Source organism: Saccopteryx bilineata, chromosome 1 (assembly GCF_036850765.1).
Source record: "Saccopteryx bilineata isolate mSacBil1 chromosome 1, mSacBil1_pri_phased_curated, whole genome shotgun sequence".
Classification (NCBI taxonomy): domain Eukaryota; kingdom Metazoa; phylum Chordata; class Mammalia; order Chiroptera; family Emballonuridae; genus Saccopteryx; species Saccopteryx bilineata.
In genome coordinates this window covers 137,682,055-137,708,624 of record NC_089490.1, presented here as the reverse complement: position 1 = coordinate 137,708,624, position 26,570 = coordinate 137,682,055, and the positions used below count along the sequence as shown (strand labels likewise).

The 26,570-nt window shown below is 44.7% G+C and overlaps 2 pseudogenes; both read right to left on the bottom strand.

The window, feature by feature from the left end:
* Positions 1-547: 547 nt before the first annotated feature.
* LOC136319339 (tubulin alpha-1B chain pseudogene) lies at positions 548-22,927 on the bottom strand (annotated as a pseudogene).
* LOC136321702 (U6 spliceosomal RNA) lies at positions 18,065-18,134 on the bottom strand (annotated as a pseudogene).
* Positions 22,928-26,570: the final 3,643 nt, after the last annotated feature.

Below are 26,570 nucleotides of genomic sequence, written 5' to 3'. Positions count from 1 at the left end.
CATTGTAGCAATGTCATTCATGGCTATAGAACCCTTTCTTCTTGTGTCAGTTTTAATGATTTTTATTTTCCTAGGAATTAATGCATGTATAAGTTTTAAAATTATTGGTATGATTTTTTATGATCTTCTTTTCTGAGTTTTTAATCTCTGATGTTTTGGTGCATAGTTCTGGCCCCTTTTCATTTTTAATGTTGTTTACTTGTTTCTTTTCACTTTTATACTTGATCAGTCTTGCAGATGGGTGTCAATTTAATTAGGAGTTTCAGAGGAGTGATGTATATACCCTGTTGCTCTTTTTTGTTAAACATTTGCTTTCTATTGCCTTCGTTATTTTCTTCACTTAAGACAAGGAATGCTTTATTCAAACCCATCAGAGAAATGGACAGGTTGGGTCTGTAACAAAGCATCGTGTTTGAAAGCATAGGCCAGTACTTGTATATGTGAGTACATACTACTACATACAAATTAACGGTCAGACCACAACTTCTCAAAGTTCAAAACAAAATAAGATTCCCTGTAATAGCAGCACTGTTGTGACATTTTAACTTTAGTATTCCTTTCCTTTTTCCTCACCCTCTCCTTCAACAGAATCCTCACCAAGCTCCTTGTAATTCTTCTCAAAGGCAGCCATGTCCTCCTGAGTCTCAGAGAGCTCTCCTTTCTCCATGCCCTCAGTCACATACCAGTGGACAAATGCATGCTTGGCATACATCAGGGTCAAACCTGTGGTTCAGGTGAGCCCAGGCCTTAGCAATAGCTGTGGTGTTGTTCAGTATGCACTCAGTTCACTGTACTTTAGCCAGGTCTTCATCAGGTACCATAGAGGGAGGCTGGTAATTAATGCCAACTTTGAAGCCAGTAGAGCACCAGTCCAGAAGCTGGATGGTACACTTGGTCTTGATGGCAGCAATGGCTGCATTGACATCTTTAGGAATCGCATCACCTAGTATATCCAGGCAGCAAGCCATGTATTTACCATGGTGACAGTCACAGTTCACCATCTGGTTAGGTGGCTCAAAGCATGCACTGATGATCTCTGCTATAGAAAGCTGTTCGTGGTAGGCTTTCTCAGCAAGGATGACAAGGGCATATGTGGCCAGAGGGAAGTGGACATGAAGATAAGGCACCCGGCTGGTCTGGAATTCAGTCAGATCAACATTCAGTGCTCCACCAAACCTGAGGAAAGCAGTGATGGAGGACACAACCCAGCTAATAAGGTGGTTAAGGTAAGCATGGGTTAGGCATTCAATATACAAGTTTCTATGACAGATCTTGTAGATGGCCTCACTGTCAACCACGAAGACACAATCGGAGTGGTCCTGAGTTGTGTGAGTGGTGAGGATGGATTTGTAGGGCTCTACTACAGCTGTGGAAACCAGTGTGCTAGGTAAATGGAGAACTTCAGCTTGGACTTTTTGCCATAATTGACAGACATTTTATCAGTAGGTAGGTGAACCCAGAACCAATCCCCCCACCAAAGCTATGGAAAACCAGGAAGCCCTGAACATCTGTGCACTGGTCAGCCAGTTTTTGAATTCAGTCCAAGACGAGATCAATGATCTTCTTGCCAATGGTGTAGTGCCCAGAGGCATAGTTATTGGACGCATTTTCCTTGCTTGTGGTGAGCTGCTCAGGATGGAAGAGCTGGCGGTAGGTACTAATGGGAACTTCACCAATGACTGGGTCCCAGTCTACCAATGCTGCCCTAGGCACATGCTTGCCAGTTCTTGTCTTACTGAAGAAGGTGTTGAAGGAGTCATCTCTTTCTGCCTCACTATGGTCTTTTTCCTTGGCATCTGGTCATAGGAATGCATCCTGTGTTCCAGGCAGTAGAGTTCCCAGCAGGCATTATCGATCTGGACACCAGCCTGGCCAGCGTGAGTGGAGATACACGCACACGTGGTTGCTGTTTTGGAGCTGCTAAATGGATGTGGAGAGGAAGAAGAGAGGCTGTTTCTCCTTAAGTGCCACTCTTGGGTGATTTATGTAAGAGGACTTCCCACTTCCTTCATTTTTGGCTTCTCCTTTACTATTTCCTTCCCTCTTTCTTTGCATGTTTCTCTAGAATTATTTTCAACCTTTTAAACTTGGGTGTTTAGCTGCTCATTTCTTTTCAGCCTCTCTTCCTTTAAAAAAAAAAAAGCATTCGAGCCCTAGTTTTATCTGTAGGCACCAATTTAGCTGAATCCTACAAGGTGTGTGTTATAGTATTCTCACTGTTGTTTTTTCACTACATATTCATTACAGAGTTTCTTTCATTTCTGTTATAATTCCTTCCCTTTGATTCTTTCTTAATGTGATTTCATTGTTGCCTAAAATACAGTCTGTTAGATATAGATCTTTGGAAATGCGTACAGCCTAGTGCCTGATCAATTTTTATAAATGTTCTATGTGTGCTTGAAAAACATGTGTATTTTCTAATTATTGGTACAGTGTTAAATATATATCCCTAAATCATGCTTGTTAAATGTGCTGTTCAGCGTCTCTCTCCCTTATTGATTTTGATCTGTTTGACCTATCCGTCTCCGAGAGCAGGATGTTAGCATCTCCCACTTAGAGAGTGAATCTGTCAATTTGTCCTCATGGCTGGATCAATTTGTGTCTTATATATTTTGAAGCTACACTACTAGATACATGAAATTTAAAATTGTTACATATTTATAGTAAATTGAACCTTTTATCAATGTGCAGTGAGTTTCTTGTCATCTCCCAAAAAACGGTTTTGGCTTTAAAGGCTGCCCTAGCTCAGGTATATATACTATATCAGCTTTCTTGTAACATTTGCCTGGTGTATGATTTTTCCCCATATATTTTTTCTTTATTTTATTGACTTTAGAGAAAGGAAGAGAGAGAGAGAGAGAGAGAGAGAGAGAGAGAGAGATCTGCTCCTGTCTGTGCCCTGACCAGGGGTTCAGCCAATGACCTCTGGGTTTCGGGACAGTGCTCTAACCAACTGAGCTATCTGACCAGGTATTTCCCCATATTTTAATTTCAGACTTTCTATATTCTTGCATTTTGACACATATCTTGTAACTGGCATATATCTATACTTTGTTTTGCTCTGCTTGTTAATCCGATTTGGCAACCTTTGTATTTTTAACCGGAGCATATAAACCATTTACATTGATTGTGATTCCTCATATATTTGAGTTTATCTTTAGCATTTTAGTTTAAACTTTTTTTAAAAAAATTATTTCTTCCTTCTTTAAGATTGAGTTTTCCCTCCATTCCATTTTTCTTATACTGGTTTTAAAAGTTAGCCCCTCTATTTTTATCTTTCTTACAGCCGTTAAGTTTAATAGATATTAAAGTGAAAAGTTTACCATTTCAGTTTCAGCTCCCCAGTCAACAGAATCTAAGACAAGGGCTCAGAGGCAAATAGCATATTTGTCACGCAACCCAAAGAAGCACGACTGAGGGAATGGGGAGAGAGGGAAGAGAGAAAGCCCTTCTAAGCGTCATTGCCATGTACAATGGGGAAATGATTCTTCCAGGTTTTTTGAGAAACATGATGAATGACTTCTAGCAATGACATCTGAATACAGGCAGTTACCCAAACTCTCATTCCTCATTGGTTAAGTCACCACAGGGGCAATACTCACCCAAAGCTCTGTGCTGCACTTGTACATGAGCCTGCTGGTCCCCCGTGGCTTTGCAGAAGGCAAGGAGCATGGTGATCAAACATGGGGTGCTGGCAGCACGAGCATGATGTCACCGGTTACTGCACTGCAGTGCCTGTTACAGATTGACTATCTTTACTCTTCCTTCAGAAAATAAAGATCTTAGAAGGACTTAAATCCTATCCTTCTCATACTGGCACATGTAATTGTCCAGGATTTTGGGTTTTATACTGACTTTTTAACACTACAAATTAGGCATAATTAATGTTGTTTTATGCTGTCAATGCTTGTTTAAATGTATCCATCTATTCTTTCCTTTGCTCACCAATCCTTCTAATATTTTAGACCTTCTTTTTGAAATCGTTTTTCATCTAAGTTAAAAACCTTAAGAAATTCCTTTTGTGTGATACATTATCAGTACACTCTCTCCATTTTGGTTGTCTGGAAATTTCTTTTTAATGGCTTCAATTTTTAAAAGAAGTCTCATTAGACATATTGTAGAATCCTAAGATGAGAATCATATTTTCTTCCATATTTGAAGGTCTTGTTCCTCTAGTTTCTGAGTATAATTGTCAGTGCTGAGAAGTTATCTGTCAGTCTAATTTTTATTCCTTTGGGATAATTTGTCTTTTGTGCCTGGTTATTGCTAAGGTCTCTTTCTCTGGTGTCCTGCAATTTCACCATGGTGTGAATTTAATGAACGTAAGTTGTGGTGTCTTGTCAAATTTGCAAAATTCTCAGTCTTTAGATAGCCCGTTGTAACCTCTCCTCTCTTCTCTCTGTTTTAAATTCCAATAATGGAGATGCTAGATCTTCTCACTATGCCTCTCAGACTATCTTTCAGGTCTATCTTAAAGTTCACTAATCCTCTCTCCAACTGTCCACTAAATATTAATTTCATCTAGAAAGGTTTTTCATTTCTAGACTATTTGGCTTTTTTAATAAGTCTTCTTAATCAATTTTTATAATCTCTTAATTAATTTTTAACATAATTTTATTTGAATCCAAGGATGTATTAAACACCCTTGCTTTGAGTCCCCTACCTGCCGATTCTAATCCCTGCAGCTTTTGCAGTTCTGATTGTGTGGTTGGTTCTTTCTGCTGACTCTCGCTAATGGAGGTTTGCCGAGGACAGGCGCAGCTAGTAATTCTGGGTCCTGAGGGAGAACTGTGTGGAATTAAGAAAATAGATTCACTGAGAAAAGAGGATGGGATTGAGAGGCCTCTTCAATGCTGATGGCAATATCAGAGAGAGGGAGCCCCCAGTCCTTGCTTTATTATAGACTATTAAAGCCTTTAATCCAATGTACAAATAGGGAAGTCTCTGATACAAAGCCACTCATCTGAGGCATAAATTAAATTCCTCAGAGTGCACCACCCCACATCATGCAACAGTCAAAGGTGTGGGGAAAAGCTTAGTGTTGAAAAGATCTTAGTATTAAAAGATCTTAGTATTAAGAGAGTGGGAGAAGCTCAGTCCCAAACCAAGCCTTAGGCTACAATGACCCCGCCAGCCCACAGCCCGTCTCCCATAGAGGTTTGAGAACAAAATCTGTTTACTGATTTCCCACTGTGGGCTTGTGTTCCAGGGGTGTTTCTCTGAGCAAAGTCTGCAGGCAGGCAGGCAGAGTTTTTCTCCAGAGAGTGTCTGTGTTTGTTTCTCCCAAATATCTAGGGACATTACCAACCTGGGATTTCTTAAACTAAATTTTCCAGATACAGTTTTTCAGGTCACGTGTAATACAAATTCAGACCAAACCTGCATGAGGAAAGGTTTGCAAAGCAGAGGTCTCCGAGGAGAGATTCTTCTTTTCTGTTCTACTCAGAACCACAGGGCCTGCTTCTTATCTCTCTCTGTGTGATGGGTCACTCTTTGGTCACCCACTAAGAGACCCAGCTTTCTGTATGGGTATTCCCACTTTGTTTAGATCCCCAACCCTTTCTCTGATTTCTTCCATGCATAACCTAAAAGGACAAATGCCAGTTCCAGGGCTTGCTAACTCAGATTCTTTCAGACTTTCTTGTACTTGGTTCTGAGGAATTCCATTATTCACCACCAGCTCAGCCATGCATTTGAGAGACTTATATTTTTACATCCAGTTTAAGCTATATTGAGGGGAGTTCTTATGAACATCCTTTCTCTATTCTTGCCCTTCTTAGACTTCATTGGCCTGGTTTCTTCACACACTAACGAAACTCCTACACATAAACCCAGGATGTTACATTCTTTCCAGCCTGCTATGGAGGACTACGGGACCCCACTGATGTGAGTTACCCCACGGTCTTGAAATTTTTACCATCAGAAACATAATTCTTTGGATCCAAGCACTACTATCCAGAAAAGCTTACTAAACTGAAGTTTCCTGGGAGAGAGGAACAATGCTCATGATACCTGCTCACCCAGCAGGCATCAGCTAGCCTTCACCTCGCCAGGCATCCATAGAACACTTAGGACTGGGGGGGGGGCGGGGGCAAGGAGAAGGCAGAAGAGCTCAGAAGCCCAGTGCATTTCTTAGAGAAAGCAAGTAGGGGTGGAGATTAAAGACAGAGATGCACATCGGTGCTGAGGGTGGGAGGTTAGATGCTAGGGACAACATGGATTTTCCTAGGGAAACTGAGAGGAGACTGGAAGCAGGAAGAGAGAAATCAGATATTAAATGCAATCCATGGTGTTTTTACTAACTTTCTAAAATCCAGCCCTACCTAAGGGAGAAACATAAATGAAAGAAATAAATAAAACTTGCATGTTGCACATTCAAGCAATTCAAGCTACTCTGACTCTGAAATGAGGAGACAAAATCCAGATGGGTAATGGTATTAGTCTAAGACCCACTCTGGGAGTTCAAATCTAGGTCTGCAGATTTCTAAATTTCACCATTATTTCTATCTCCTAACATATTCCACAGTGTGTTCCATACAACACCAGTTCCAGAAGGGACTGTAATGTTATATAAAGAGAGACATCAGTAATCAGATGTGATTGGAACCCATGAAGGTGGACAAGATTAGACGTGTTTTAAATTTTTTAAAATCCCTTTTAAAATGCAACTGTGCATTGTGATGCTTAAAGAGAGGGTCGTAGAATGCAGAGTTTCCCAAACTTATCCAAATGTGAAATCTGCTTTTAATTGAACATCTCAAGGGATTAATGTTCAGCAGAAAACAACTTGGAAGATGCCAGGCTATGTCATACTCTTCTCCTAATTCTCTAACTCCTCCAGAATGTTTATTGCATCGACAACAATGAGCATTTATTAAGCCCAGGCCATCTGTCCAGCACTGCGCTGAGGCATGGGGGAGACCAGAATGAATGAGGTTCCCGCCCCATGATGTGTGAATGCCCTAACAACATGCAGATGCCTGTGTAAATATGATCCTGTAACTTTGAAAAGTACAACAGTGGGCCCTCAGCGGTAGAGCATCGGCCTGGCGTGCAGGGGACCCGGGTTCAATTCCCGGCCAGGGCACATAGGAGAAGTGCCCATTTGCTTCTCAACCCCCCCCCTCCTTCCTCTCTGTCTCTCTCTTCCCCTCCCGCAGCCAAGGCTCCATTGGAGCAAAGATGGCCCGGGCGCTGGGGATGGCTCCTTGGCCTCTGCCCCAGGCGCTAGAGTGGCTCTGGTCGCGGCAGAACGATGCCCCAGAGGGGCAGAGCATCGCCCCCTGGTGGGCAGAGCGTCGCCCCTGGTGGGCGTGCCAAGTGGATCCTAGTCGGGCGCATGCGGGAGTCTGTCTGACTGTCTCTCCTTGTTTCCAGCTTCAGAAAAAAAAAAAAGAAAGAAAGAAAAAAAGAAAAGTACAACAGTGTTCTGGGGATTGAAAGACTTCACAACTGGACAGGCTCTTCAAATCACCTCATCACCAGGGCATGTGACAGATAACTCAAGGTGAACTTTTCCAACACTGAGCCTCTAATACCCTGCCCCAACACAATCCTTCCACCTTCTTCCCCGTCTCAGTTAACGTCTTTCTGTTTACTCAGGTTAAAAACTGCACAGTCACCCTTGACTAATCTTTTACTCTCTCAGCCCCTTAACTAAGCCTCCAGCAAATTTTGTTGGCTCACACCCAGAATGCAAATACTCACCACTACCTTGGCTGGCACACAAGTTACCATCACTATTGACACGAAGTCTCCCCGCCCCACCTGTGCACCTCAGCCTGTTTCCCCACCCCTGAGGCAAGTGTCATTCTCTCGGAACCCAGTCAGCTCATAGGGTCCCTTGGCTCAGCCCACACAGTGGCTTCCTGTTCACCAGGTGCAAGCACGTCCTTTCCAGTGACATGAAATGTCCTCAATGATTTGGCCCCCTTACCTGTTAAACTTCTGATTACCCGTCTTCCCCTGAATCCCTCATTCTAGCTACACTGGCCTCATCACTCTTCCTCCATTCTCTAGTTGCATTCTGACCTTTGCACATTCACATTTCCTATTTCATCTTCCTGAATGTTCTCCACCCAGACACTCATAAGTTTTCTCCTGGTACCTTCAAGTCAGTACTTCAGTGTCTTCCTCTTGTAAGGGGACAACTATTTCAAATTGCAACTTTGCTCCATCCCTGGCATTCCTTTCTCTCTTTTATTTTTCTCCAAACACCTATCAAAGTAACCATTTTCTTGTTTCTCTCTCCATAGACCATGAACTCTAAGAGAGCAAAGATCTTCACATGTTCAATCTCCTGCTGTTTCCCCAGAACATAAAGCAGCACCTTGCACACAGGAGGAGTTCAACAAATATTTGTGGAGTAAAAAAATGAATAAAACAGGTCCTGGCCAGTTGGCCCAGTGGTAGAGCATCGGCCCAGTATATGGATGTCCTAGGTTCAATTTCCTGTCAGGGCACACAGGAAAAGTGCCTATCTGCTTCTCCATACCTCCTTCTCTCGCTTCTCTCTCTCTCTCTCTCTCTCTCTCTCTCTCTCTCTCTTTGTCTCTCTCTTCCCCTCCTATAGCCATGGCTCCTTTGAAGAGAGTTGGCCCCGGGTGCTGAGGGTGGCTTCATGGCCTCTGCCTCAAGTGCTAAGAACTTGGATCCTGAGCAATGGAGCAATGTCCCAGAAGAGCAGAGCATCACACCTAGTGGGCTTGCTGTATAGACCCCAGTTGGGGCGCATGTGGGAGTCTGTCCTTCTGCCTCCTCTCTTCTCTCTGAATAAAAAAATAAATAAGTAAAATAAAATAAAGATAAACAAAACATAGTATAAGTATGGAGAGAGCCTCAGTGAAGAAGACAGTGTTTGGGAAGGGACTCAGGAGGCCCTGCCAAGAGAATGGAAGACTGACAGGAGCCCTCTGAACAACTGAAGCCCTGTCCAGCTCTGTGAGTGATGGCACCTGAGCCTAGTCAAGCCCCAGCCTCTCACAGCAGTGCTTTGACTGATCCCATATTGATTGCAGCTGGCACTGGCAGAGCCCTGCAGTTCTGGAAAGGGGCTCCAGGGGCTGGGCAATAGAAGAGAGAATAGTCACCTTGTCTGTCTCTCTTGGACGTTTGGCATTCCACAGATTTTCTTGGAAAAGTGTTACACTGCTAAAAGTAAAAAGCTCGATAACCATTGTCCTTGGTGGTCTCTAAGGCAACTGTCCCTCCTTGGACATCAGGACATCCAGTGGACAACCCAGGCCATAGCATGAGAAGGAGGAAGCCACCTGCCTCAGGGGTGAAACCACACTACAGTAGAAAGACTTTGGAGAACAGGAGTCCTGAATTCTGGGCCAGTCAACTGGTCTCCCCAAAGGCCTGTGTGGGAGGGTCACACAGCCAACATCCCACTGTTGAATTTAGCAAGTGAAGAATGGAGCAGACTGCTGGCTGGGGGAATTCAGCAGGTGTCAAAATTCAGTTCATTCAACTTCCTGGGTAAATTAAGAGCCCAGGACTCCAGCCTCACACTAATTAAATCATAGGAGAAAACGGTGGAGGGAAGAAGAAGACACTGGACTAGTTGAGCTGCTGAGTGTGCGCTGACGATGGCTGGGTCTGCGATAACGTGAATGCCTGCGGTTAACAGGGGAAATGTGCTGAAGCAGAGCTTTGTCTGCCCAAACACATCTGTGAATAACTGAACAATATTCATGTCAAAGGTGTCAGCAATTTATCGGCCACTCAGCCTCTACTTTTAATAAGGAGTGAAGAACTTTTTGAGTGAGGAGAATGAAAATGTATACACACACTCTGGCTGGTTGGCTCAGTGGTAGAGTGTTAGCCTGGTGTATGGCTGTCCCAGGTCCAATTCCCAGCAGGGAACACAAGAGAAGCACCCATCTGTTTCTCCACCCCTCCCCCTCTTGCCTCTCTCTCTCTCTCTCTCTTTCTCTCTCTCTCTCACTCTCGCTCTCGCTCTCTCTCCCTCTCATGCAACTATAGCTCGATTGGAGTGAGTTGGCCCTGAGTACTGAGGATGGCTCCATGGCCTCTGCCTCAGGCACTAAGAAGAGTTCTGTTCCTGAGAAACAGAGCAATGCCCCAGGCGGGCAGAGCATCACCCCTTAGTGGGCTTGCCGGGTGTCTACCGGTCAGGGCACATGCAGGAGTCTGTCTTTGCCTCCCTTCCTCTCACTGAATTTAAAAAAAAAAAATGTGTACACACACAACCACACACACATACAGACACTACTTGGGTTGTAGAATAAAGTTTAGAATGCAACAATTCTTGCATGTGGCAATTTGAAGTCATCTTTTCAGGATTTGGAATCAGATATAACTACTATGAACACTGCCTGCCTCTTCCAACTCAGCTTTGGCCACTTGTCCCAGGGCCTCTCCACTCACAGGCCCCTGCTCAGGCCCTGAAGGCTCTTTCTGTGGTGAGTGCGCTGGCTGTCAGCTTTAGCCACCAGCACCCATGCACCCCTGACCTCAGGGGAGACTCTCTCTGCACTGAGGCAGATAGGCCAGGTGAACTATGAGGAGCCAGGTATAAAAATCAAACTTAGTGACGAGAGAAGAGACTAGGCGTCAAAGCCAAGAACCTTAAAGATAGACGTGAACACAAAGAGACGGTTTTTGAGAACCCCAGGCCCAGGAAAGGCAAAGACAAGCCCTGGGTACTGCGGTCACAGCTACGCCGCCCCTTGCTCAGCATGTCTTCCAGGCAAGTGGACTCTCACACCCTCTGCAAGCCAGAGGCAGTCCGCAAAGCAGAGGGTGCTTTGCCAAACATCCAAACAGGAGAGGTTTGGAAGCTTTGAAAGGAACGGTACTGCTGACTGCCTGAACACATTGAGGAGCCCTGGAGACTGGCAGCAGCTGCTTCCTGTGGGGGGCATGGACCCGGAGCCGGGCTACGGGGGAAGACTTGAAAGAAGAGGCAGTCCCCGAGCCACATTCCCCCACCTCTGTGTGCTCAGATGAATGCATGCATGTATGTATGTATACACATGGGCATATGTGTTTGCATGTGTGTGTAAGTATGTGTACATGTCTGCATATATAGGTATGTTTTTCTGTATGTGTGTACACATTGTATATGCATATGTGTATGTGTGGCTGTGTGTGTGCGCATGTATGTGGTTGGTGCATTGTGTGTGCATGTATGTGAGTATGTGTGTGTATGTGTGTGTGTGTGCAGGTGTGTGAATGCATGTTCCTATTGTGTATTTCTATGTGTTGCTTGTGTGTGTGTATATTTGTATCTTTGGTCATTTCTTCCAGAAGGTCAGAGACAACTAACTTATGCCTGGAGTAGAAGAAACTGCCTTCCCCCAGAGTGTGATCTGACAGAAGAACCTGGTATTGATCTTCGTGAATGCTTGGTATTACCATTTGGAGATCAGAAGCTACTCTGAGCAGAATCCTCTCTGATGATGCTCTCCCGCCTGTCCCTGCCCTCCCCAGCTCACAGCCAGTTTCCTCTCCAGTCCTCAGCCTGGGTCAGCCTCATACCCAACTACTAATGAAGCCCCACTCCACTCAGATGGAAGGATGAGAGGCCAGGGGGAGGGTCCAAGCTCTGGGAGCCAGGTAGTAATGTGATGGCGAAAACAGAGCCAGCAGAGGCTCACTTTAAAAATGGGTTCGGGGTGGGCTCAGGTTCGATTGGACAAGACCCTGAAGACCCTGAGTCCTTCCTTTCAATACTGCCCCTCCAGTCCAGCCCCAGTGCTGCCCCCTCCAGTCCCCTTCTGTAAGAAATGCACCCACGTTGATGGGTTTCCCAGTCCACGGTCAACTCAGGGGCATGAAAATGGGCACATAACTATTTCTGTCTGCTCTCCCTTGACCCCCAACAACTTTGTACTCCAGCAAAATCAAGTTAAAATAAAGAATCCATCACTAATCCAGTGTGTGGTCTTGAACAAGGCATGGCTTTTCCCTGGGTCTCCAGTTTCACAGCCATAAAATGAGGAGTTGGGAAGTCTCCAAGGCCCTGACAGTGTTTGCCCTCTCTCCTCCGCCCATCATAACCAGTATGATGATGGATGCGAGTGGAGGGGCCAGAACTCACATCTCGTCCCCACCGTCTGCTCTCTCTCTGCAGGTGGGCACTTCTCTGAATAATGATTCCTGAGCAGCCTTGGGTGAGCAAGTTGGGATCTTACTTCTAGGCTTTTCTATGACACTTCCCCCTCCCCCACACAGATACACTCAGCTGTTCTGTCTACCAAACAGTGGTCAGCACTATGTCATTTAGGACTGTGTCACAGATTCAAGTGACTTAATCTGTGATGGAAAGGAAATAAATAGAACCCATTACCTTACCCAGCTGAGAAATCCTAGGACTGACTAGCTTCATGGATTTATATTCAGGGCTTCAAACATCACCAAGGCCCTCTTTGTCATCCATCAACTTAACCTTCACTTGTTCGGGGGTCACTCTCGGACAGGGTCCTCCTCTGGGGTGGTCAGGTGGCTGCTGCAATCCCTCCGTTCTTTCTGGTTCAATTCCAGGAGAACACAATAGTTTTCTCACCCAGTGAATCCCATACAAGTCCTAGATGGGCCCGAGTTGATCAGCTCAGGTCAAGAGGCAGCCCTGTGGGAGGGGAGGACTGGGTGTGGAGCACCGTTTGGGTAGAGGCACAGGTCATGGCCATGGGACCACAGGAGAACTTGGAGCCCAGCAGAAATAAGCAACCATTAAAGGGAGAGCGCCTACCATTACTCTGGGGTTCTAGTAACACAGTTTTGTATTTCCTGATGAGAAGTGTCCCACCTGTTCCACCTGACTCCTCCTCAGGGAAAGAGTCACAGCTGTCCAATGAGACCCCAGGAAATGAGCATTACACTTGATTCGTGCTGGAGAAGGAAGATCAGAATGAATCAAGAATAAAGGTAGAGGTAGGACCACACAGCATCACCCAAGAACACACACACACACACACACACACACACACGCACGCACTACGGTATGCATGCAGCACGCCACCCAGGCCCACCAGTAGGAGCACGGCCACAGCTCATCATCGCAACCAGGTGGCGTGCTTCTGCCCAGGTGGCTGGATCCTAGGCACACCACACTAGGGGTTTCACTGCCTACCCTCTGCCTTCCAGTCCTGTCCTCTGCTCCTGTCCCTCACAGCTTTCCTGCCTGCCACCAGACAGGGCTGCTTCCATATCCACCAAGGGCATCTGCCACCCCGTCTGAACAAATCTCACTCCAGCGTCAGATGCTGCCTCTCTGCTCAGATCTCTCAATTTGTTTTCCCACTGAACATTACCGTTTGTAAATAACCCTAAATAAATATAAGTGGTTGATTTTTTACACTTATACCATGACAGCCGAGAAAAGCTGGGAAAGCCGGTCTGCTGCAGGCCGGTGGCTCACAGGAGACAAGCAGGGGAAGCAGAGCATGCGCAGCAAGGCCGCAGAGGGTTAGAGAGGGGCCGGTCACCTGCCTGCCTGCCAGGCTCCCACTTCAGCTCTGACCTCCCCCATAAGAGTCTGAATGCCCTGCCTCCTCCCAACAAAATGACAGGGGACTTATTGGATGAACTGAACCCTTGTTCCTCCTTCATAGCCCCTGCAGGCCAGCACACATACACACACATGCACAGACATGCACAAACACACACACACATATACATGTGCACACATGAACACACACATATAGACATACGCACACATGTGTACACATATATAGACCTGTGCACATGTGTGTACACACATACACATGCACACACATACTCCCACACTCTATCTCCTCTAAAACCATGTCTCTGATATTTTCATTGTTACTGCCTAAAACACCACTTTTTCACCTCTTTGAATCCTACCCCTCCATGAAGACCTCATTCCAGTGTCCCTTCCCCAGAAGACTCCACTGATCTCCCTAAGCCGAGGAGAGCTCTTCTCCCCGGAACAGTGCTCCCCTGTGAGTAGTACTCACACATGCCTCACCCAGGCTTGTTCCTCCAGGACAGACCGGCCAGGGAGCATGCAGTCAGCCTCATACTGCTGGGTTTGAGTTGTGGCTCTGCTGTGGAATAGCTTTGCCCTCTTTTTCTTTTTAATCTTATTTTTATTCATTTTAATGCAGTGACATTAATAAATCAGGGTACATATGTTCCAAGAAAACATCTCCAGATTATTTAGACCTTTGATTTTGCTGCATACCCCTCACCCAAAGTCAGATTGCCTTCTGTCACCTTCTATCTGGTTTTCTTTGTGCCCCTCCCCTCCCTCTCCCCCCTCCCTCTCCTTCTTCACCCCCTCCCCCCCTCCTCCCCCTGTTACCATCACATTCTTGTCCATGTCTCTGAGTCTCATTTTTGTGTCCCATCTATGTATGGGTTCATATAGTTCTTAGTTTTTTCTGATTTACTTATTTCACTCAGTATAATGTTATCAAGGGCCATCCATGTTATTATAAATGATCCGATGTCATCATTTCTTATGGCTGAGTAGTATTCCATAGTATATATGTACCGAAGCTTTTTAATTCACTCGTCCTCTGACGGACACTTAGGATATTTCCAGATCTTCGCTATTGTGAACAATGCTGCTATAAACATGGGGGTGCATTTCTCCTTCTGAAACCATTCTATGGTGTTCTTGGGGTATATTCCTAAAAGTGGGATGGCTGGGTCAAAAGGCAGTTTGATTTCCAATTTTTTGAGGAATCTCCATACTGTTTTCCACAGTGGCTGCACCAGTCTGCATTCCCACCAGCAGTGTAGGAGGGTTCCCTTTTCTCCACATCCTCACCAGCACTTATTCTGTGTTGTTTTGTTGATGAGCGCCTTCTGACCGGTGTGAGATGATATCTCATTGTGGTTTTAATTTGCATTTCTCTAATGATTAGTGATGTTGAGCATTTTTTCATCTGCCTATTGGCGATATGTATGTCCTCTTTGGAGAATGTCTATTCATTTCTTTTGCCCATTTTTTGATTGGACTGTTTGTCTTTCTGGTACTGAGATTTACAAGTTCTTTATAAATTTTGGTTATTAACCCCTTATCAGACGTACTGTCAAATATGTTCTCCCATTGTGTATTTTGTCTTTTTATTCTGTTCTTATTGTCTTTGGCTGTGCAAAAGCTTTTTAATTTGATATAGTCCCATTTGTTTATCCTGTCTTTTATTTCCCTTGCCTGTGGAGATAAATCAGCAAATATATCGCTGCGAGAGATGTCGGAGAGCTTACTGCCTATGTTTTCTTCTAAGATGCTTATGGTTTCACGCCTTACATTAAAGTCTTTTATCCATTTTGAGTATATTTTTGTGAATGGTGTAAGTTGGTGGTCTGGTTTCATTTTCTTGCAGGTTACTGTCCAATTTTCCCAACACCATTTGTTGAAGAGGCTGTCTTTACTCCATTGTATTGCCTTACGTCTTTTATCAAATATTAGTTGTACATAGAGCTGTGGGTTTATTTCTGGGTCTCCGTTCTATTCCATTGATCTGTGTGCCTGTTCTTATGCCAATACCAGGCTGTTTTGAGTACAATGGCCTTGTAGTATAGCTTGATATCAGGAAGTGTAATACTTCCCACTTTATTCTTCATTTTTAAGATTACTGAAGTTATTCGTGTTCTCTTTTGGTTCCATATAAATTTTTTGAATATGTGATCTATATCTTTAAAGTATGTCATTGGTATTTAATTGGTATTGCATTGAATTTATAAATTGCTTTGGGTAATATAGACATTTTAATGATGTTTATTCTTCCTAATCATGAGCACGGTATATGCTTCCACTTGTTTGCCTCTTCCTAGATTTCTTTTATCAATGTTTTATAATTTTCCAAGTACAAGTCTTTAGTCTCCTTGGTTAAATGTACTCCTAGGTACTTTATTTTTTTGGTTGTAATAGTGAAGGGGATTGTTTCCTTAATTTCACTTTCTGACTGTTCATTGTTGGTGTATAAAAATGCCTCTGATTTCTGAGTATTAATTTTATATCCTACCACTTTGCTTAATTCATTTATCAGGTCTAGTAGTTTTTTTGACTGAGACTTTAAGGTTTTCTATATACAATATCATATCATCTGCAAATAATGATAGCTTTGCTTCTTCTTTTCCAACATGAATGCCTTTTATTTCTTCTTCTTATCTGATTGCTGTGGCTAGGACTTCCAGGACTATGTTGAATAAGAGTGGTGAAAGGGGCACCCCTGCCTTGTTCCTGATCTTAAGGGGATTTCTTTTCATTTTTGCCCATTGAGTATGATGTTTGCTGTGGCCTTTATCATGTTGAGGTATGTTCCCTGTATTCCCACTTTGCTGAGAGTTTTGATCAAGAATGGGTGCTGAATTTATCAAATGCTTTTTCTGCATCTATTAAAATTATCATGTGGTTTTTTTCCTTCCTTTTGTTTATGTGATGAATAACATTGATTAATTTGAGAATATTGTACCAGCCTTGTCTCACCAGAATAAATCCCACTTGATCATGGTGTATGATTTTTTCCATATATTGTTGGATCCAGTTTACTAATACTTTGTTGAGGATTTTAGCATCTATATTCATCAGGGATATTGGCCTATAATTTTGTTTCTTTGTGTTGTCTTTGCCTGGTTTTGGAATCAGAATTATGCTCACCTCATAAAAGGAGCTTGGAAGTCTTCCTTCCTCTTGAATTATTTGAAATAGCTTGAGAAGAATAGCAGTTAGTTCTTCTTTGAATATTTGGTAGAATTCACTTGTGAAGCCATCAGGCCCAGGACTTTTCTTTGTTGGGAGTTTTTTGATAACTGTTTCAATCTCATTTGGTGTAATCGGTCTGTTTAGGTTTTCTGATTCTTCCAGACTGATTTTTGGAAGATGTTTCGAGGAATTTGTCCATTTCATCTAGGTTGTCTAGTTTTTTGGCATACAGTTCTTCATAGTATTTTCTTACAATATTTTGTATTTCTCTTGTATCAGTTGTTATTTCTGCATTCTCATTTTTAATTTTATTTATTTGAGTCCTCTCTCTCTTTTTCTTGGTGAGTCTACTTAAAGGTGCATCAATCTTGTTTACCTTTTCAAAGAACCAGCTCCTGGTTTCATTGATCCTCTGTATTGTTTCTTTAGTCTCTATGTCATTTATTTCTGCTCTGATCTTTATTATTTTCTTCCTTCTACTACATTTGGGCTTTACTTGCTGTTCTTTTTCTATTTCTTTTAGATGCAGGGTTAAGTTGTTTATTTGAGCTTCTTCTAGCTTCTTAAAATATGCCTGTAGTGCTATGAACTTCCCTCTCAATACTGCTTTCACTGTGTCCCATAAATTTTGAGTTCTTGTATGCTCATTATCATTCGTTTCTAGGAATTTTTTTTATTTCTTCTTTGATCTCATTCTTAATCCATTCGTTATTTATCAACCTGTTCTTTAGTTTCCATGTGTTTGTGAATTTTTGAGCTTTTCTGTTGTGGTTGATTTCTAGTTTCATGCCATTGTGATCAGAGAAAGTGCTTGATATGATTTCAGTCTTCTTAAATTTGTTGAGACCACTTTTGTGCCCTAACATGTGGTCTATTCTAGAGAATGTACCATGAACACTTGAAAAGAATGTATATTCTGCTGTTTTAGGGTGAAAGGTTCTGAAGATATCTATTAAATCGAGTTGATCTAGTGTGTCCTTTAAGTCTGCTGTTTCTTTGTTAATTTTCTTTCTTGAGGATCTATCTAGTGATGTTAGTGGGGTATTGAAATCCCCTACTATTATAGTATTGCTTTTGATCTTGCTCTTTATATCCATCAAAGTCAGCTTTATATATTTAGGTGCTCCTATATTAGGTGCATAGACATTTATAATAGTTATATCTTCCTGTTGGATTGCTCCCTTTATCATTATATAGTGGCCTTCTTTATCTCTTACTATATTCTTTGTTTTAAAGTCCATTTTGTCTGATATAAGTATTGCTACCCCAGCTTTTTTTTCATTTTCATTTGCATGAAATATTTTTTTCCATTCTTTCACCTTCAGTCTATGTGCATCTTTTGTTTTAAGGTGTGTCTCTTGTAGACAACATATGTACAGGTCCTGTTTTCTTATCCATGCAGTCACCCTATGTCTTTTGCGCAGGGGCCATGCGAATCTTCTCTGTATCATTCCAATTTTAGTATATGTGCTGCCGAAGTGAGCACCACCCTATGTCTTTTGATTGGATCATTTAATCTATTTACACTTAAGGTTATTATTGATATGTAGTTATTTATTGCCATTTTATTCTTCAAAGCTTTATTCCTCTTTTGCTATATTCTTTTACCACTTTGATCTGTTTACATCATGCCCCTTAACATTTCCTACAGCACTGGTTTGGTTGTAATGAATTCATAATTTTTTTTTTTTTTTGGTCTGGGAAGCTTTTTATTTCTCCTTCAATTTTAAATGATAGCCTTGTTGGATAAAGTAGTCTTGGTTGTAGGTTCTTGTTCTGCATTACTTTGAATATTTCTTGCCATTCCCTTCTGGCCTCAAGTGTTTCTGTTGAGAAGTCTGATGTCATCCTTATGGGGGCTCCTTTGTAGGTGATAGCCTTTTTTTCTCTCGCAGATTTTAGTATTTTCTCTTTATCACTTAGCTTTGTTACTTTAATTATGATATGTCCTGGTGTAGGTTTCTTTGGGTTTCTCTTTAATGAAGTTCTCTGTGCTTCATGAACTTGTGAGAGTTTCTCTTGTATTAATTTAGGGAAGTTTTCAGCTATGATATGCTTGAACAAAGTCTCTATCCCTTGTTCTTTCCTTCTTCAGGAACCCCTATAATGCAGATGTTATTTCTCTTTATGTTGTCACAGAGCTCTCTAAGAGTTTCCTCAGACTTTTTGAGTCTCTTTTCTTTTTTCTTCTCTGCTTTCATGCCTTCATTCCAGTTGTCCTCCAACTCGCTGATTCAATCCTCAGCTCCATCCATCCTGTTTTTAATTCCTTCCATTGTAGTCTTCATTTCTGATATTGTATTTGTCATCTCCGACTGATTCCTTTTTTAATATTTCAATCTTCTTTTTTATACTTGCTATTTCTTTCTTTAGGTGTTCGTAATGACCATCCATTGTTGTTCTAAGATCCCTAAGCATCCTTACAATCATTATTTTGAACTCTGCATTCGGAAGTTTGGTTATTTCCATATCACTCAGTTCATTTCCTGGATGTTTCTCTTGTGGTTTCATTTGGATTGCACTTCTCTGTCTTCTCATATCTATGTATTTGGGTGTTTTGTTTGTAGATCTGGTTGAGTCTAGGCTTGGTGTTGTCTACCTCCAGTTTTCAATTGTGTTATTTCTAGGTCTTCTTGGGTTGGCATCAGCTATTATTTGTAATCCACTTTTAGATTTGGGCCACTTTGAAGTCTTGGTTTTTTGTTTTCTTAACAGGTGATTGTCCTGTTTGCTGATCTCAGCAAGGGGCTTATTTGAAACTGTATCCAGAATTGCGGTGGGTGTGACCTGAGGCTCTGAAGTCCTCTTCTGCCAGTTAATCTCTCTGGGGGTGGATTGCTTTCACAGCTTCAGTAGGGGGAGGTGTATCTCAGATCTCCATGAAGACCTGAGTTACTGCCCCTCCTCCCCACTTCTTGTTTTCAACTGTGTCTTGTTGCACTGATTGGAGCTGGAGAGATGTCTGTATCTCTGTGACCTGAAAGCACTTTGTATTCTCTTTTGTGGAAGGATCAGCCCCTCCCCCAATTATGGCTGCCTCCAGCACTGAATGAGTCAGCTTTTCAAGTCATCACCTGCATTCCTCTCCCCCTCACCATCTGTCTCTCTCTCCCTCCTTTCTTTTTGGAAGACAAGCAGGCCCTTTCAACACACCTCATTCCCTGATGGCCAGGCAAGTGGCTGTGAGCAGTATTTACTGCTCTTTTCCTTGGAGTGAGAGCCCAGCCTCAACCCCCCCCCTCTGTTCCTGTAAGCAGGGGAGATTCAGGCACTCTCTACCAGGTTTGTTGTGGCTTCTTCTTTGCTTCTTGCTTTTTGAGAGCTGCTCTTGTAGTCCAGATTTGGGTTTTTGCACTGATTGTTCATAAATTAGTTTATAATCCAGTTCAGTGGTGTGAGCTGGGAGTCTGTGCATCTGCCTACTTTGCTGCCATCTTCCACTCCTCCAGCATTGCCCTCTTGAGCAATTTATTTAACCTCACTCTTTCTCAGTTTTCTTGTCTGTAAAATGCTGAGGATGATACTATCATTACCCAGCTGCTCAGGCTGTCAAACAAAAATTCAATGAGTGACTGCCTGCCAGGCACTCAGAACAGCATCTGACTCATAAAGCTGTTAGCACAGCCATCATTGCAGCCAGACCCCAGGTTGGGGTGGGTCTCTCACCTCTGTTTTCTCATGGAGCCTTGCTCATGAAAAATATCCCATGCATGTGTGTTCAGTGAGCATCTGTTGTATGCCCAGGAAGAGAGCTTTACGACACTGTGGATGTTGGGGCTACTGGGGAGTGGAGGCTCCTGCGGACCAGGCCCCAGCAAATAGGCCTGACCCCCCGCCCCATAGGTATGTGTGCATCTTCATTTCTGCTGCTGATCCCACTGCCTTTGGGAGGAAGGCAGGGCCTCATGATGTGCAGGTCACACACTGCTTTCTTCATGTGCACGTGGGCCCACAAAAGAGCAAATGTGCTTTTAGAAATGAGCAGGCCATCAACAGAAACACTATCTATGACATTCAATCAGGAAGGCAAGAAGTAAATGATGAAATTAAAGATATTCATGGCAGGAACCGAAGAACAGAGGATGAGTGGGCTCCTGAGCAAGTACAAGATAGGGATGCAGCTGAGGCCACCCAGGGCAGCAGGCAGATGCACTAGAGACATGAGGTGGGAGCGGACACATGAGGTGGGGGAGGAGGCATGAGATGGGGGAGGAGACATGAGGTGGGGGAGGAGACATGAGGTGGGGGATGAGACATGAGGTGGGGGAGGAGACATGAGGTGGAGGAGGAGACATGAAGTGGGAGTGGAGAGATGAAGTTGGGGAGGAGACATGAAGTGGGGGAGGAGACCTGAGGTGAGGGAGGAGACTTGAGGTGGGGGAGGAGATCTGAGGTGGGGGAAGAGACCTGAGGTGGGGAGGAGACCTGAGGTGGGGGAGGAGATCTGAGGTGGGGGAGGAGACCTGAGGTGGGGGAGGAGACATGAGGTGGGAGTGGAGAGATGAAGTTGGGGAGGAGACATGAAGTGGGGGAGGAGATTTGAGGTGGGGGAGGAGATCTGAGGTGGGGGAAGAGATCTGAGGTGGGGGAAGAGACCTGAGGTGGGGGAGGAGACATGAGGTGCGGGAGGAGACATGAGGTGGGAGAAGAGACATGAGGTAGGGGAAGAAGGAGAGGAAGAGAGATGGAACACAGCAAGAAAGGAGAGATGGAAGAGGAAGGAAAATCAGCAGTGAATGTTACATAGAGATTTTTGTTTCAGATTAAGGATCAGAAGGAGAAAAAAGACCTTCTCTCGCCTTTATTTTCTCTGCAATTAGATCTTAATAAAATAGCATGGAGTGTGGGGAAGGAGAATTGGAAAGATGATCAACTGGGGATACAATAAACATGGGATCCTCTGAGACTGGTGGTGAGGACTAAGTGGCGACATTTGAGACACCCAGAGGAAAAACAAACAAATAAATAAAAATAAATAAATTACTTAGAGTGCATTGTCAGTGTTATCTACATACTCCCATTGTCATTGTTATTATTGAGCTGATAACACTGACATCTGCTCATCAAACAAGCATCGAACCCGCATGTACGTCACCCTCCTCTCCTGGAGGACGACAGAGAAAAGGAGAAAGCTCCCCTGTGAGGAAGGGAGACAGCTGTGCAGCAGGTCCATTACCAAACAGACCAAATAGGGAGCAGGAGCAGAGCAGCCATAACATGTGGGCTGGTCTGGGGGGCGGGCTCAGCCTGTCTTCCCTGTGCCTTTTGCAGACTGAGCTGGAAGAGTCCTGAGGCCCCCTGACTTCCCTGTGCCCTTCGGACCTCTCTGGTTCCTGACTCAAAGCAGCCTGAGCTGCCCTAGACCTTGGGGGAAGCCTCCTCTTATCAAGGTCGCTTCGGACACTGCCTTCCCGTTGTTTCCCTGGCGCAATCCACTTTCACATTCATAATACAACAAAGACTTGCCGGGCTGCTGAGCCGAAAAGTGTCTGTGGCTTTTCATTTCCTGACATGATTAGGGGCATAATCACGGTGCTTGGAAAAATAATAAAGCCTGAGTCTGATGTGGGATCAAAGCGGAGGGTCCGGCCACACACAGGCTCAGCCTTCCCCAAGGGGCAGTAGAGAACAGAGGCCCTCTCATTCAACCTGTGGAGAGGGCCACAAATCAAGCCAGAGTTGCCCACTCAGACCAGCACCAACTGTACCAACAGAAAAACATCTTCCGTGCTGGGCTCAGGCCCTCCCACTGGGAAGCGGGGAGTGAGCACACTGGCAGGGGGTCGGGGGAGACCTGCAGGTCATCCCCAGAGAAGGGAAAAAAAGAAAGTGGAGATGGAAGTCTGCTTCTCACTGCTGCTCCTGGCCACCAGGGAGCTTGGACGCACATCACTGATGGGTGCTGGGATGAGGGCACAGAGTGGCCACACCAAGGGGGTCTTCGACCTGGGGGTACTGAGAGGAGAGATCAGGAATGGAGCCAAAATAAAGGGTGGATGCGACAGGCCATGAATCCGTGTGGAGTCTCTGTCTCCCCACCTGCCTGACAGAGTAAGGAGTTCCCTCCCTCCTCTCCTACCTGAGAAGTGAGGAGGCAGGACAAGAGGACTGCTTGGCCTGAAAGGATGCAGGATCTGAAGAGGGTTCCACAAGAGCATGGTGGTCAGGGAACAAGGGAAGGACACGGGAGGTGGAGCTCGTGATAGCATGGGAATGCCTGGTCCATCCCTGAGCCCTGCATTGAACCTTGGAGGACAGCGGGCTGTTCCCACCAGTCATTGCACACATAGGAGACAGCACAGGGCCAGCCACACTAGCTCCTCAGGTGTGTTTCCTTCTCTCTTCTCCACTCTGGGCTGAGATTCTGCATTTGTATAATGTGCACAGTGAAGGGGTTGTACTGTCCCCAAGGTTCACTAAGGAAGGTGGTTCTCCTGGAGGGCAAAAGTGTGAGAGGGACTTACAGGGAGTTATGACTTTTTATTGCAATTATTTTTTTTCTTTAAGTGAGAAGCAGGGAGTCAGAGAGACAGATTTGCATGCACCCCAATTAGGATCCACTCAGCAAGCTCCTTATGGGGCCAATGCTCTGCCCATCTTGGGACATTGCTTGGCAACCGAGCTATTTTAGTGCCTGAGTTGAGGCCATAGAGCTTTTTTCAATGCCTGGGGCCAATTTGCTTGAACTATTCCAGCCATGGCTACAGGAAGGGAATAGACAGATAGAGAGAGAGAGAAGGGAGAAGGGGAGGGGTGAAGAAGAAGATGGTCCTTTCTCCTGTGTGCCCTGACCGAAAATCAAATTATTACATGTTTCTTATCCCCAATGTAATTTCCCTGAAAGCAGGGACTTTTTATCTCGATACAATGTGCCAATACATTGTGCATCACCTGGTATCTATAATACAAAAGTGCTACAGCCCAAGCTTGTGGACAAATGACTCACTTGTGCCAGGATATGAAAAGCTCTCACCAAGTCAGAAAAGCTCTCACCAAGTCAGAATTCACCTGTGCTCACCCAGCATGGCTGAACAGCCCTCAAAACACACTGGCAAGAAAGGATGTGGGATTGAACCTACATGCCTGGCTTCAAGCCCTAGAGTAGCAACAGTTTTAGATAAGGCATAGATGGGGGTGGGGTGCACTTAAATCTCCTCTGTTCTCAGGAGAGAAGTCTGGGGCTGGAGAGAAACTCTGCACATGGTGCCCTTCACCCCAGATAGCTCAGAGTTAATACAAGATCATTTTGTAATGAAAACCAGGCCAAGATATAAGGAGAGTAAGCCTTTTAGCACAACAAGGTCAGGGTTATTATTTTTCAAGGAGTAGGGACGCATTAGCTGGTTTTCCCCAGACTAGAGGAAAAATTCTTCTTGTAACCTAGACTTAGGAATCTATCAAGAAAATATATCTTCAAGAAGGTGACTTCCATTTGCATTTGGGATGGCAGGCAGAAATTGCAGTAGCTCGGCCGCAGGGACACGGACCTGGGGGGACGCTGGTGAGGCTTCCCCGGCTTCTGCTGTCCTCATCCCTCCGAGGTGGTGAAGGCTCACCCGTGCAAGCCCCGTGGGCTTTTGCCTGGAGCCTGGAGAGCAGCACACAGGAGACACAGGGCTCGGGGATGCGGCCAGTTTAGTGGTGGTCAGCGAAGGCAGAAGGTCCAGGGCAGAAGGCCAAGACCCAGACAGGGAGCGCATAGAAAGAGGGGGTTTAAGGAACACCGAACTTAACATGATGTAGCAGGAGTAAGAGGAGCCTGCTGAAACAAGGAAGTTTTTGTAAGAAAATCCAACCCTTGTGAAAATAAGGGAGCAAGTAAACCCAAAGTCCTACCATGATAAAATAATTGCTTAAGTGTGAGCTAAAAGCCGGAGCACACCCCGGGTGGGGAAGCCAAGTGGGGTGGAATCAGCACGAGGTAGCCTGTGTCATCCAGTGGACCCAGGCCCGTCCCTTTGCTGATCACCAGGCAGAAGGTGTTCCTACAAGAAGTCCACCAGCTAAGAGGACATGGGCCCTCAATGGGCCTCCTCTGAACTGGCGTTTCTTCATTCACAAAGTAAGGGTGATGGAGGACACATCTCCATGCACACCAAGAGTAGCGTGCATGAGATGAGTATGGGGAAGACTCTGTAAACATAAAGCCACTAACAGATCATTGGAAAGACCACAACACATTGTAACGGCCTGTTTTCTTGCTCTGCCCACCAGAAGAGTGTGCTCCATGCCCTCAGTGCCCACTTAGCCCAGGCCTGCTTGATAATGACTTCTCCATGTACCTTTGACTTCATGTTGCATCCTTCGCTAGGTTTTGTGGAGAAAGGGACATCTGAGAAGCTCTGTTCGCAAGAAGTGTTGGTGTCCCTCATTCTTTTATGTTAATAGCCTCTCCTTGTGAAATTTTGCCCACCCCTCTGGCTCCAGATGCCCTCCACGTGTTCTGACTCCCAGATCATCCTGGACGGGCACCGCCTACCAAACACCTCTACTGGCATCAGTCTTAAGGTCTGTGTTAGTTAGTTCAGGCTGCCAGGACAGAGCACAACTGACGAGCAGCTTCAGCAACAGAGATTTAATTACTCACAGTTTTAGAGGCTGAAAGTCCAAGACCAAGGTGTCAAGAAGGTTGGTTTCTCCTGAGGCTCTGTCCTTGGCGTGTAGACGGCCATCTTCTCCCTGTGACCTCACGTAGTTGTCCCCCATGTGTGTCTTCATCTCCTCTTCTTATCAGTATACCAGTTATTTGGATTAGAGCTCAACCTAGTGACCTCACTTTACCTTAATCACCTCCTTAAAGACTCCAAGTACAGTTACATTCTGAGGTCCTGGGGTTTGATTTGAATTTGAAGGGAACACAAGTCAGCCCACAACAAGGCTGGTCTCTGCTGTCAGCGACTCCAGAAAGTCTCTCCTGAGCACAGCCCCCTGCATCCAACCAAGAGATGCCCCTTCCCTAGGCATGTCTCACCACTGAGTCCCACTCAGCCTTGACCATGAGAAGGGCAGAACCCTGACTCTTCATTCCTGGGGCCCAAGTGCTTTTTTAGGGAAACAGCAGTACTCCCTAAATTTCCAGGGGATGAATGAGTGATTACAGATCCATCATGCTCCGTCTTGGTCAAAAACAAAAGCTACCCCCCAGCTTAGCCGTAGAGAAGGTTCCATTCCAGCACACGCCATATTACAGAGGAGTAAAGGCCAGGTTTGATTTCTTGTTCCCTTTTATAGTGTGATTGATAATTTAAAATGCTTAAAAATAAGCTACAGGGCAAGTCTAGGGATCCTAAGAATGGAGGAGAAGACAGAATCTGAGGAGCTTGCACAAGGTCCTGTTCATGCGATGCTGGCATTACAAGGGATATCAATATTAATAGCAATGTTAGTGCCAAGAAGCATCAGTCTCAATAGTTTAGAGTTCCTTACACCTTTAATGAGTGATCTTGGGCAGGATGGAGATGGGCTGTTGTGAGGGCCAAGCAGTGAGTAGCAGCACATGCTTCCCAGTGAGAGAACCGGTCTCCCTCCCTCCACCCCGTGTCTTCAGCAGACTCCGATTGTGTCAGCAGCTCAGGCTGTGCCCTGGATGCCCTACCACACCACCACTAGGGTAGTAGGCCCAGGCATTGTCTTCATGGGCGGAAGGGCAGAAGGAAAAATCTACCAATCTCTGAACTCATGAAAGCTCTTCCTACACATGAGGAAGGTATTGATTGCAGGCTCGAGATGTGAACGTTGGCCCACCCCATTTTACGCAGGGAAAACACTCCTGCAAAAAAATGATGGGGGGGTGCGTGGCTTATTTGAAATTGCTTCCTGTTGCAGATACACCAGGGGGCTTACTTACCTTTTAAAGAGATCCCATGGTGAAATAATTTATAGACCAAGCAAGAATCCATTGGTGAAATGAAAACAAGTATGT